The 10,000-nt window shown below is 37.2% G+C and overlaps 7 non-coding genes across 7 annotated transcripts in view; all 7 read left to right on the plus strand.

Moving 5' to 3' along the window:
* The first annotated feature begins 451 nt into the window (after positions 1–451).
* On the plus strand, positions 452–570 carry LOC141305586 (5S ribosomal RNA). Its single transcript, XR_012344551.1, has one exon. It is a non-coding gene; the product is annotated as a 5S ribosomal RNA (ribosomal RNA).
* Positions 571–654: 84 nt separating this feature from the next.
* LOC141305895 (5S ribosomal RNA) lies at positions 655–773 on the plus strand. The gene has a single exon (XR_012344857.1). It is a non-coding gene; the product is annotated as a 5S ribosomal RNA (ribosomal RNA).
* A 7,026-nt stretch (positions 774–7,799) lies between these two features.
* Positions 7,800–7,918, plus strand: LOC141305907 (5S ribosomal RNA). The gene has a single exon (XR_012344870.1). It is a non-coding gene; the product is annotated as a 5S ribosomal RNA (ribosomal RNA).
* An 84-nt stretch (positions 7,919–8,002) lies between these two features.
* LOC141305919 (5S ribosomal RNA) lies at positions 8,003–8,121 on the plus strand. The gene has a single exon (XR_012344882.1). It is a non-coding gene; the product is annotated as a 5S ribosomal RNA (ribosomal RNA).
* A 751-nt stretch (positions 8,122–8,872) lies between these two features.
* Positions 8,873–8,991, plus strand: LOC141305931 (5S ribosomal RNA). The gene has a single exon (XR_012344894.1). It is a non-coding gene; the product is annotated as a 5S ribosomal RNA (ribosomal RNA).
* Positions 8,992–9,075: 84 nt separating this feature from the next.
* LOC141306547 (5S ribosomal RNA) lies at positions 9,076–9,194 on the plus strand. The gene has a single exon (XR_012345505.1). It is a non-coding gene; the product is annotated as a 5S ribosomal RNA (ribosomal RNA).
* An 801-nt stretch (positions 9,195–9,995) lies between these two features.
* LOC141305943 (5S ribosomal RNA) overlaps positions 9,996–10,000 on the plus strand; it is a 119-nt gene continuing 114 nt past the window's right edge. The window contains exon 1 of the ribosomal RNA XR_012344906.1: positions 9,996–10,000. This exon is cut by the window's right edge and continues 114 nt beyond it. This is a non-coding gene — a ribosomal RNA (5S ribosomal RNA).

Here is a 10,000-nt window from a genome sequence, read left to right on the forward strand (position 1 = left end):
ATATACACTGGTGGACACTCACATTGGACTTATCAACACACTGGGGTTCTTGGACTGTTTTTAGGGTATGGACAAATTAACTGTATTCTTTTAACAGAGTTTACCTGTTTTTAGGGTATGGACAAATGAACTGTATTCTTTTAACAGAGTTTACCTAGTTTTATCGTGTTGTTTTAAAGTCTTTTATGTGAACCTTGTAAATACACCAAATCTATTTAAACCAATTTTCTTTTATGTCTCATTCTTTTAACCACTAGTCATCTCTCACAGTTAAATCTGACCCCATTTTAGTCTTGTAACTCGGCTGATAAGGCCGATTGTTACACTTTTATGGGAGACCGCCTGGGAATACCAGGTGCTGTAAGCTTTTGCCTTTTCTTCACTATTTATATAATATGCTGGCTTTTACGGAGGCTGATCTTTAAATAGCCCACTTTTTGGAGCAGCCCTCGCTTATGGCCATACCGCGCTGAGAGCGCTCGATCTCGTCTGATCTCGGAAGCTAAGCAGCGTCGGGCCTGGTTAGTACTTGGATGGGAGACCGCCTGGGAATACCAGGTGCTGTAAGCTTTTGCCTTTTCTTCACTATTTATATAATATGCTGGCTTTTACGGAGGCTGATCTTTAAATATCCCACTTTTTGGAGCAGCCCTTGCTTATGGCCATACCGCGCTGAGAGCGCCCGATCTCGTCTGATCTCGGAAGCTAAGCAGCGTCGGGCCTGGTTAGTACTTGGATGGGAGACCGCCTGGGAATACCAGGTGCTGTAAGCTTTTGCCTTTTCTTCACTATTTATATAATATGCTGGCTTTTAGAAAGACGTGTTTTACCGCTCTATTTATTACAATCATTTACATGTATTATAGAGTTTTAAGTGTTTTACATGTTTTTTAGGCCATTTTATTACTCTTAACATTTTAAGTGTATGTGTCTTTAATAAATGGATGGTTGGCCTGTCATGTGACTAGACACATGACAGGAAGCAGGAAGTACAACTGTATAAGAGAGCAGCATGACAAACAAAGGACAGTCACCAAACTGTTGGATTGAGGAGTTGCTAATTTTAGAGCTCACCTTTCCATTCACCACCTGCAAACTTTGGATTACACTTTCTGTGGATTGTATATACACTGGTGGACACTCACATTGGACTTATCAACACACTGGGGTTCTTGGACTGTTTTTAGGGTATGGACAAATGAACTGTATTCTTTTAACAGAGTTTACCTGTTTTTAGGGTATGGACAAATGAACTGTATTCTTTTAACAGAGTTTACCTAGTTTTATCGTGTTGTTTTAAAGTCTTTTATGTGAACCTTGTAAATACACCAAATCTATTTAAACCAATTTTCTTTTATGTCTCATTCTTTTAACCACTAGTCATCTCTCACAGTTAAATCTGACCCCATTTTAGTCTTGTAACTCGGCTGATAAGGCCGATTGTTACACTTTTATGGGAGACCGCCTGGGAATACCAGGTGCTGTAAGCTTTTGCCTTTTCTTCACTATTTATATAATATGCTGGCTTTTACGGAGGCTGATCTTTAAATAGCCCACTTTTTGGAACAGCCCTCGCTTATGGCCACACCACCCTGAGAGCGCCCTAGAGCAAACCAGGAAGTGTGTGACTGCAGTTTGGAAAGAGAGATACTCTTACCTTCTCGATTTATTTGGTTAGTGTGAGTGAAAATAAGTTTTGGTTTGTGTTAGTAAGTTTTTTTGTTTTAAACCACTAACCAGCAGCCGTGTGCTGTCTGGGAAGTGGTTTGTGTTTGTTGTTTTTTCGCAAGTATGAGTGATTCGGACGGACTACACGGCAGCAACAAGGAAATGGCGGCAGAGATAGAGATGGCAAAAGAACAAAGGACTGAATTAGGACAACGAGAAAGGATCATAAGCAGCACAAAGAGGCTATACAGGAAAGAGGCAACAATAACTATTGATGTGAGTGAAACAAGAGATGGCAATGCAGAGAGTATCATTAAAGCAATAACGAAGAAAATCGGTGTGAAGGGAATTTTGGCAGTGCGCCCGAAACAACAGAAACAATATGAGGTAACAATGGAATCTGAGGAATGTTGTGATGAACTGTTAAATGGACTGGATATCAATGGACACATTTGTGAAGTGAGGAAGTTGGAAGACAGGGAGTATGTGGTGTCATTTATGCATATACCCGTCTATCTGAGTGACGACGACATCATAACGAAACTGGAGGGGTGGGGAGTTATCCCTGTCTCAAGTATGAAGAGGAGATGTTATCCAGGTACGGATATTGAAGATGGAACAAGGTTCATCAAAGCTAAATTCCCAAGAGAGGTGGCGTCGCTCCCATACAGTACGCGGTTTGAGACAGCAGAAGGAACTCAGCATTTTCGGGTGATACACAATAAGCAGGTTAAAACCTGCCGGTTGTGTATGAGCCCGGAGCATTTCCTGAAGGATTGTCCAGACTTTAAGTGTCGCAAATGTGAGGAGCATGGTCATTTTGCACGGGAATGCAATGCAGTGAAGTGTCCAGACTGTTTTAAAACGCTAAACAAATGTGAATGCTGGATGCAGAACAACGAGGAAGAGGAGGAGCAACAAATGAACGGGCAGATGCATAACAACACTACAGAAACCCAAGAAACAAACGAAGAGGAAGAGCAGTACGAGATAACTGGAAGAGAGGGACATGGGACTAGTAAAGAACAAGAAAAAGAAGAGCAACAGGAAGTAGAAGATCAGGAGGAAAGAATGGAGGAAGAGAAATCAGCGGAAGAAACACTATCAAGGGGAGGAGAACTGATTGTAGTAGAACTGACAGGAGAGGAAGGAATAAAGAACCAAAAGGACAGAGGACTGGGAATAATGCCACGGAGAAAACAACTGAAGGTAATACCTAATTTGGAAATGGCAAAAAGGAAAAGACTTAAGTATTCAGAGAATAAAATTGAGGTGTTGAGTGGGGAAGATGGAGAAGATAATCAAGAATGACTGTTTTTAATTATTTATTTTTGTACAGTATGGTTTTAAATTTTGTATGCTGGAATGCAAGAGGATTAATGAATATGAACAAACTGAAAAATACTCTAGAACTATGCAAGAAAGAAGACATTATTGTATTTCAGGAAACGAACTGGAAAAAGGAGGTAATTGACAATGTCAAAAAGATGTGGAATGGTGAAATGTTTTATAGTAATGGAGATGTAAAGTTAGGAAGTGGAGTGGCAATTTTAATAAGAAATGATATTGACTGCAAAGTGAAAGAAATATATAATGATGGAAAAGGAAAATGTAATGCTGTTGAAATAAGTCACGGGGAAAAAGAGTTTATTTTAATGAATGTTCATGCGCCAACAGAAGAGAAAGAAAAAAGGGAGTTTTTTGAAAACATTAGAGGAATAATAGATAAATGGAAGTCAGTAATAATTGTAGGAGATTTTAACACTGTGTTTAGTAAAAGAGATATAGCGGAGGGAATGGTTTTTAGAACAGACATGGGAAGAAAAGAGCTGGTATCTTTAATGGAAGAAAGAAACATGACTGATGTGTGGAGGGAGAGACATGAAAACAAAAAAGAATTTACTAGAAGGAGCTTGGTTGGTAACTTTTTGAATCAAACGAGAATTGATTTTATTTTAAGTACAAGGGATATAGATTATTTTATTGATGATATTGTTTATAGTGACACTAGTTTTAGTGATCACAAGATGATAAGGTGGAAAATAGATTTTAACAAGGAGGATAAAGGACCAGGGGTGTGGATTTTAAATTCTGGAATTTTAAAAGATGAGAATTACAAATTGGGAATATATGATTTAATGGAACAGGAAAAGAAGGATGGCATGTATGGGGAAGACAAACGAATATGGTGGGAAAATGTAAAATATGAAATAAAGAAGTATTCAATTGAATTTAGTAAAGGTATGAGAAAAGCCAAAAATGCTAAAGAACAGGGAATTAGAGAAAGTTTAAGAAAAGAAACAAAGGAAAAGGTAATGGATATTCAAAAAATAGTAGAGTTAGAAGAGAAGCTTAAGAAAATGGAAGAGGAAAAATGTCAAGGGGAAAGACTAAGGAGCAAAGCTAGATACACAATAGAAGGGGAAAAATGTACTAAATTTTTTTTTGACCTAGAAAGAAGAAGGGGAAGGGCAGATACAATAAAAGAACTAAAAAACAAAGATGAAGAGTCCATAATAGGAACAGAATTACTCTTAAATGAAGTAAGGATTTTTTATGAAGACTTGTTTAGAGAGGAAGGTATAGAAGAGGAAAACAAAAATTACTTACTGCAACATATCAAAGCGAGAGTAGAAGAAGAAGACAAAAAAGACTGTGACGAGGAAATAAAGGAAGAAGAGATAATACAAGCGATAGAAAGTCTAAAAAGTAACAAAAGTCCGGGAATAGATGGAATAGTGAATGAATTTTATAAGATTTTTAAGAAGGAAATAAGTAAGATCTTAAAAGAAGTGTATGATGAAATATTTAAGAAAAAAGAGCTGGATCAAAGAATGAGTATGGGACTAATGAAGTTGATTTATAAAAGAAAAGGTGATAATAAGAGTTTGAAGAATTATAGGCCGATTACAATGTTGAATGCAGATTTGAAGATTTTAGCTAAAATTTTATCAAGTAGATTGAAGAATGTCTTACCAAAAATAATTGAGACAAACCAGGCCTACGGGGTGACAGGGAGGGATATAGCGGATACAACAAGTGGTATACGAGACATAATGAGTATTTTAAAGGAAAATAATAGGAAAGGATATATAATTAGCCTAGACTTCGAGAAGGCTTTCGATAGAGTGGAGCATGAGTTTTTATTTTCGATTTTAGATCATTTTGGTTTTGGGGAGAATTTTAAAGAGTGGTTAAGGATTTTATATAGAAATATAATGACAAGAGTAAAATGTAACGGCTTTTTAACCAATCCTTTTAATGTCACAAGATCCATTAGACAAGGATGTCCATTATCAGCACAGCTATATACGCTGATAGCAGAACCACTAGGGATGTTAATTCAAAAAGATAAAGAAATAAAAGGGATAAAAATTGAGGAGGGACTAGAAGAAACAAAAGTATTTCAATATGCAGATGACACTACACTAATTGTGGAAGATTATAAAAGTGTTGAAAATGTAATGGAAAGGGTGACAAGGTTTTGTAAAGGTACAGGAGCAAAAGTAAATGCGGAAAAAACTGTTTATATGAGATTTGGAGAAGTGTCTGATTTAAAAGAGGTTCTGGGTTTTAAAGAAGTACAAGAAATGAAGATTTTAGGAGTAACGCTAGGTAAAGATGAGAAGAGTGCAACAGACAGAATGTGGGAAGAGGTTATAGGTGCAATGAAAAACAGATTGAATTTTTGGCAAAAAAGAATTTTGAATTTGAAAGGGAAGGTTTTAATAGCGAACGTTTTAATGTTAACCAAAATGTGGTACATTTTATCAGTGGTTTCAATGCCAAAATGGGTGGAAAAAAGAGTAAAAGAATATATTATGGATTTTATATGGGAGAAAAAACCCCCAAGAATAGCATACCACACACTCATTGGAAGGCCAGAAGAGGGAGGGTTGGGACTTGTTGATATAGAATTAAAAAAGAAAAGTATGAGAGTGAAGGTGGTTAAAAAATATTTGGACATGGATAAAAAGGGAGATTGGAAAATTACAATGAAACATTTTTTAGCAAAATGTGGGAATGTATTTTTAAATGATAACATTTTATGGATGAAACTCAAAAATTGGATGATGGAGGGGATACCAAATTTTTATAAAGAGGTTTTAGTTGCTTGGGGTTTTTTTCTCAAGGAGATTGATTTTAAGCCATTTGGGAGAAAAACGGTCCTCAATCAACCTATTTTCTTGAACAGTAACATTGTTTTTAATGGACAAGTTTTATTTTTTAAGAAATGGTGGGAAGTAGGGATAAGGCAAGTCAAAGATGTGTTGTATGAATTTAAAGATGGATTTTTGCCGTTACAAGTGATCATAGATGCTATGGAAGAAGAAAAAGAAGAATATAGTGTGGCTAGTCTGGAAAAACAATATGATGAAGTTAAAAGTGCAGTACCAAAAGAGTGGTTGGAAGAAATTAAAAAAAGAGAAGAAACAGAAAGCAAAGTTGATGTGTATATGAAAATGGAAGACAAAATGGTGGATTTGAGATTGTGTAATGTAAGGATGTTTTATCAATGTCTTAAAAAATATATTTTTAAGAAACCCAATGCAAATCAAATGTGGTTGAGACATTTTAATGGAATTGAAGAGAATGATATTTGGAAGAATATAAGAAGTGGGATTGGAAGTACAGATTTGGAGTGTCTAGACTATTTTATCAGACATAATGTGATTTTTTCGGAAATGAGGCTTTGTATAATGGGGAAGGAAAGTGATGCCATTTGTAAAATATGTAAAAAACAGGATGAAGGTATTCTACATTTGTTTTTATTTTGTGAAAAATTGGAAACATTTTTTCAAATGTTAAAGAAAATGATTAAGAGTTTAAGGGATGGGAAAGAAGAGAGTGACTGGAATCAAACTTTAATTTTGGGAGTGAAGGAAAAATGCAAGAATAAAAAAGTGATAGAGTTGTTATTGGTTTTGGCGAAAAGTGCTATATGGAAAAGGAGGAATTTAGGAAAGAGTAAAGGGTGTGTATTAGATCTGTGGAGATTATTTAAATGTAAGGTTGAGGAGTACATTTTAACACTGTGGAATTATTTTAAAATGGAAAAAAAAGAGATGCTGTTTTACAAAATATTTTCAAAACAAGTGGAGGAAGTGTTAAAAGGAAATGGGATTGAAATGCCAGAAAATTGATGTTTTGATTTTGATGTATTTTGTGGATGATGAATTGTATATGCTCAAATGTAATTTAATTGTCATTTTTATTTCATTCATGTAATGAATTTTAAACTTGTATAATAATAAAAAAAAAAAAAAAAAAAAAAAAAAAAAAAAAAAAAAGAGCGCCCGATCTCGTCTGATCTCGGAAGCTAAGCAGCGTCGGGCCTGGTTAGTACTTGGATGGGAGACCGCCTGGGAATACCAGGTGCTGTAAGCTTTTGCCTTTTCTTCACTATTTATATAATATGCTGGCTTTTACGGAGGCTGATCTTTAAATAGCCCACTTTTTGGAGCAGCCCTCGCTTATGGCCATACCGCGCTGATAAATGGATGGTTGGCCTGTCATGTGACTAGACACATGACAGGAAGCAGGAAGTACAACTGTATAAGAGAGCAGCATGACAAACAAAGGACAGTCACCAAACTGTTGGATTGAGGAGTTGCTAATTTTAGAGCTCACCTTTCCATTCACCACCTGCAAACTTTGGATTACACTTTCTGTGGATTGTATATACACTGGTGGACACTCACATTGGACTTATCAACACACTGGGGTTCTTGGACTGTTTTTAGGGTATGGACAAATGAACTGTATTCTTTTAACAGAGTTTACCTGTTTTTAGGGTATGGACAAATGAACTGTATTCTTTTAACAGAGTTTACCTAGTTTTATCGTGTTGTTTTAAAGTCTTTTATGTGAACCTTGTAAATACACCAAATCTATTTAAACCAATTTTCTTTTATGTCTCATTCTTTTAACCACTAGTCATCTCTCACAGTTAAATCTGACCCCATTTTAGTCTTGTAACTCGGCTGATAAGGCCGATTGTTACACTTTTATGGGAGACCGCCTGGGAATACCAGGTGCTGTAAGCTTTTGCCTTTTCTTCACTATTTATATAATATGCTGGCTTTTACGGAGGCTGATCTTTAAATAGCCCACTTTTTGGAGCAGCCCTCGCTTATGGCCATACCGCGCTGAGAGCGCCCGATCTCGTCTGATCTCGGAAGCTAAGCAGCGTCGGGCCTGGTTAGTACTTGGATGGGAGACCGCCTGGGAATACCAGGTGCTGTAAGCTTTTGCCTTTTCTTCACTATTTATATAATATGCTGGCTTTTACGGAGGCTGATCTTTAAATAGCCCACTTTTTGGAGCAGCCCTCGCTTATGGCCATACCGCGCTGAGAGCGCCCGATCTCGTCTGATCTCGGAAGCTAAGCAGCGTCGGGCCTGGTTAGTACTTGGATGGGAGACCGCCTGGGAATACCAGGTGCTGTAAGCTTTTGCCTTTTCTTCACTATTTATATAATATGCTGGCTTTTAGAAAGACGTGTTTTACCGCTCTATTTATTACAATCATTTACATGTATTATAGAGTTTTAAGTGTTTTACATGTTTTTTAGGCCATTTTATTACTCTTAACATTTTAAGTGTATGTGTCTTTAATAAATGGATGGTTGGCCTGTCATGTGACTAGACACATGACAGGAAGCAGGAAGTACAACTGTATAAGAGAGCAGCATGACAAACAAAGGACAGTCACCAAACTGTTGGATTGAGGAGTTGCTAATTTTAGAGCTCACCTTTCCATTCACCACCTGCAAACTTTGGATTACACTTTCTGTGGATTGTATATACACTGGTGGACACTCACATTGGACTTATCAACACACTGGGGTTCTTGGACTGTTTTTAGGGTATGGACAAATGAACTGTATTCTTTTAACAGAGTTTACCTAGTTTTATCGTGTTGTTTTAAAGTCTTTTATGTGAACCTTGTAAATACACCAAATCTATTTAAACCAATTTTCTTTTATGTCTCATTCTTTTAACCACTAGTCATCTCTCACAGTTAAATCTGACCCCATTTTAGTCTTGTAACTCGGCTGATAAGGCCGATTGTTACACTTTTATGGGAGACCGCCTGGGAATACCAGGTGCTGTAAGCTTTTGCCTTTTCTTCACTATTTATATAATATGCTGGCTTTTACGGAGGCTGATCTTTAAATAGCCCACTTTTTGGAGCAGCCCTCGCTTATGGCCATACCGCGCTGAGAGCGCCCGATCTCGTCTGATCTCGGAAGCTAAGCAGCGTCGGGCCTGGTTAGTACTTGGATGGGAGACCGCCTGGGAATACCAGGTGCTGTAAGCTTTTGCCTTTTCTTCACTATTTATATAATATGCTGGCTTTTACGGAGGCTGATCTTTAAATAGCCCACTTTTTGGAGCAGCCCTCGCTTATGGCCACACCGCGCTGAGAGCGCCCGATCTCGTCTGATCTCGGAAGCTAAGCAGCGTCGGGCCTGGTTAGTACTTGGATGGGAGACCGCCTGGGAATACCAGGTGCTGTAAGCTTTTGCCTTTTCTTCACTATTTATATAATATGCTGGCTTTTAGAAAGACGTGTTTTACCGCTCTATTTATTACAATCATTTACATGTATTATAGAGTTTTAAGTGTTTTACATGTTTTTTAGGCCATTTTATTACTCTTAACATTTTAAGTGTATGTGTCTTTAATAAATGGATGGTTGGCCTGTCATGTGACTAGACACATGACAGGAAGCAGGAAGTACAACTGTATAAGAGAGCAGCATGACAAACAAAGGACAGTCACCAAACTGTTGGATTGAGGAGTTGCTAATTTTAGAGCTCACCTTTCCATTCACCACCTGCAAACTTTGGATTACACTTTCTGTGGATTGTATATACACTGGTGGACACTCACATTGGACTTATCAACACACTGGGGTTCTTGGACTGTTTTTAGGGTATGGACAAATGAACTGTATTCTTTTAACAGAGTTTACCTGTTTTTAGGGTATGGACAAATGAACTGTATTCTTTTAACAGAGTTTACCTAGTTTTATCGTGTTGTTTTAAAGTCTTTTATGTGAACCTTGTAAATACACCAAATCTATTTAAACCAATTTTCTTTTATGTCTCATTCTTTTAACCACTAGTCATCTCTCACAGTTAAATCTGACCCCATTTTAGTCTTGTAACTCGGCTGATAAGGCCGATTGTTACACTTTTATGGGAGACCGCCTGGGAATACCAGGTGCTGTAAGCTTTTGCCTTTTCTTCACTATTTATATAATATGCTGGCTTTTACGGAGGCTGATCTTTAAATAGCCCACTTTTTGGGGCAGCCCTCGCTTA

This window comes from Garra rufa, unplaced genomic scaffold, assembly GCF_049309525.1.
Source record: "Garra rufa unplaced genomic scaffold, GarRuf1.0 hap1_unplaced_002, whole genome shotgun sequence".
NCBI classification, from domain to species: domain Eukaryota; kingdom Metazoa; phylum Chordata; class Actinopteri; order Cypriniformes; family Cyprinidae; genus Garra; species Garra rufa.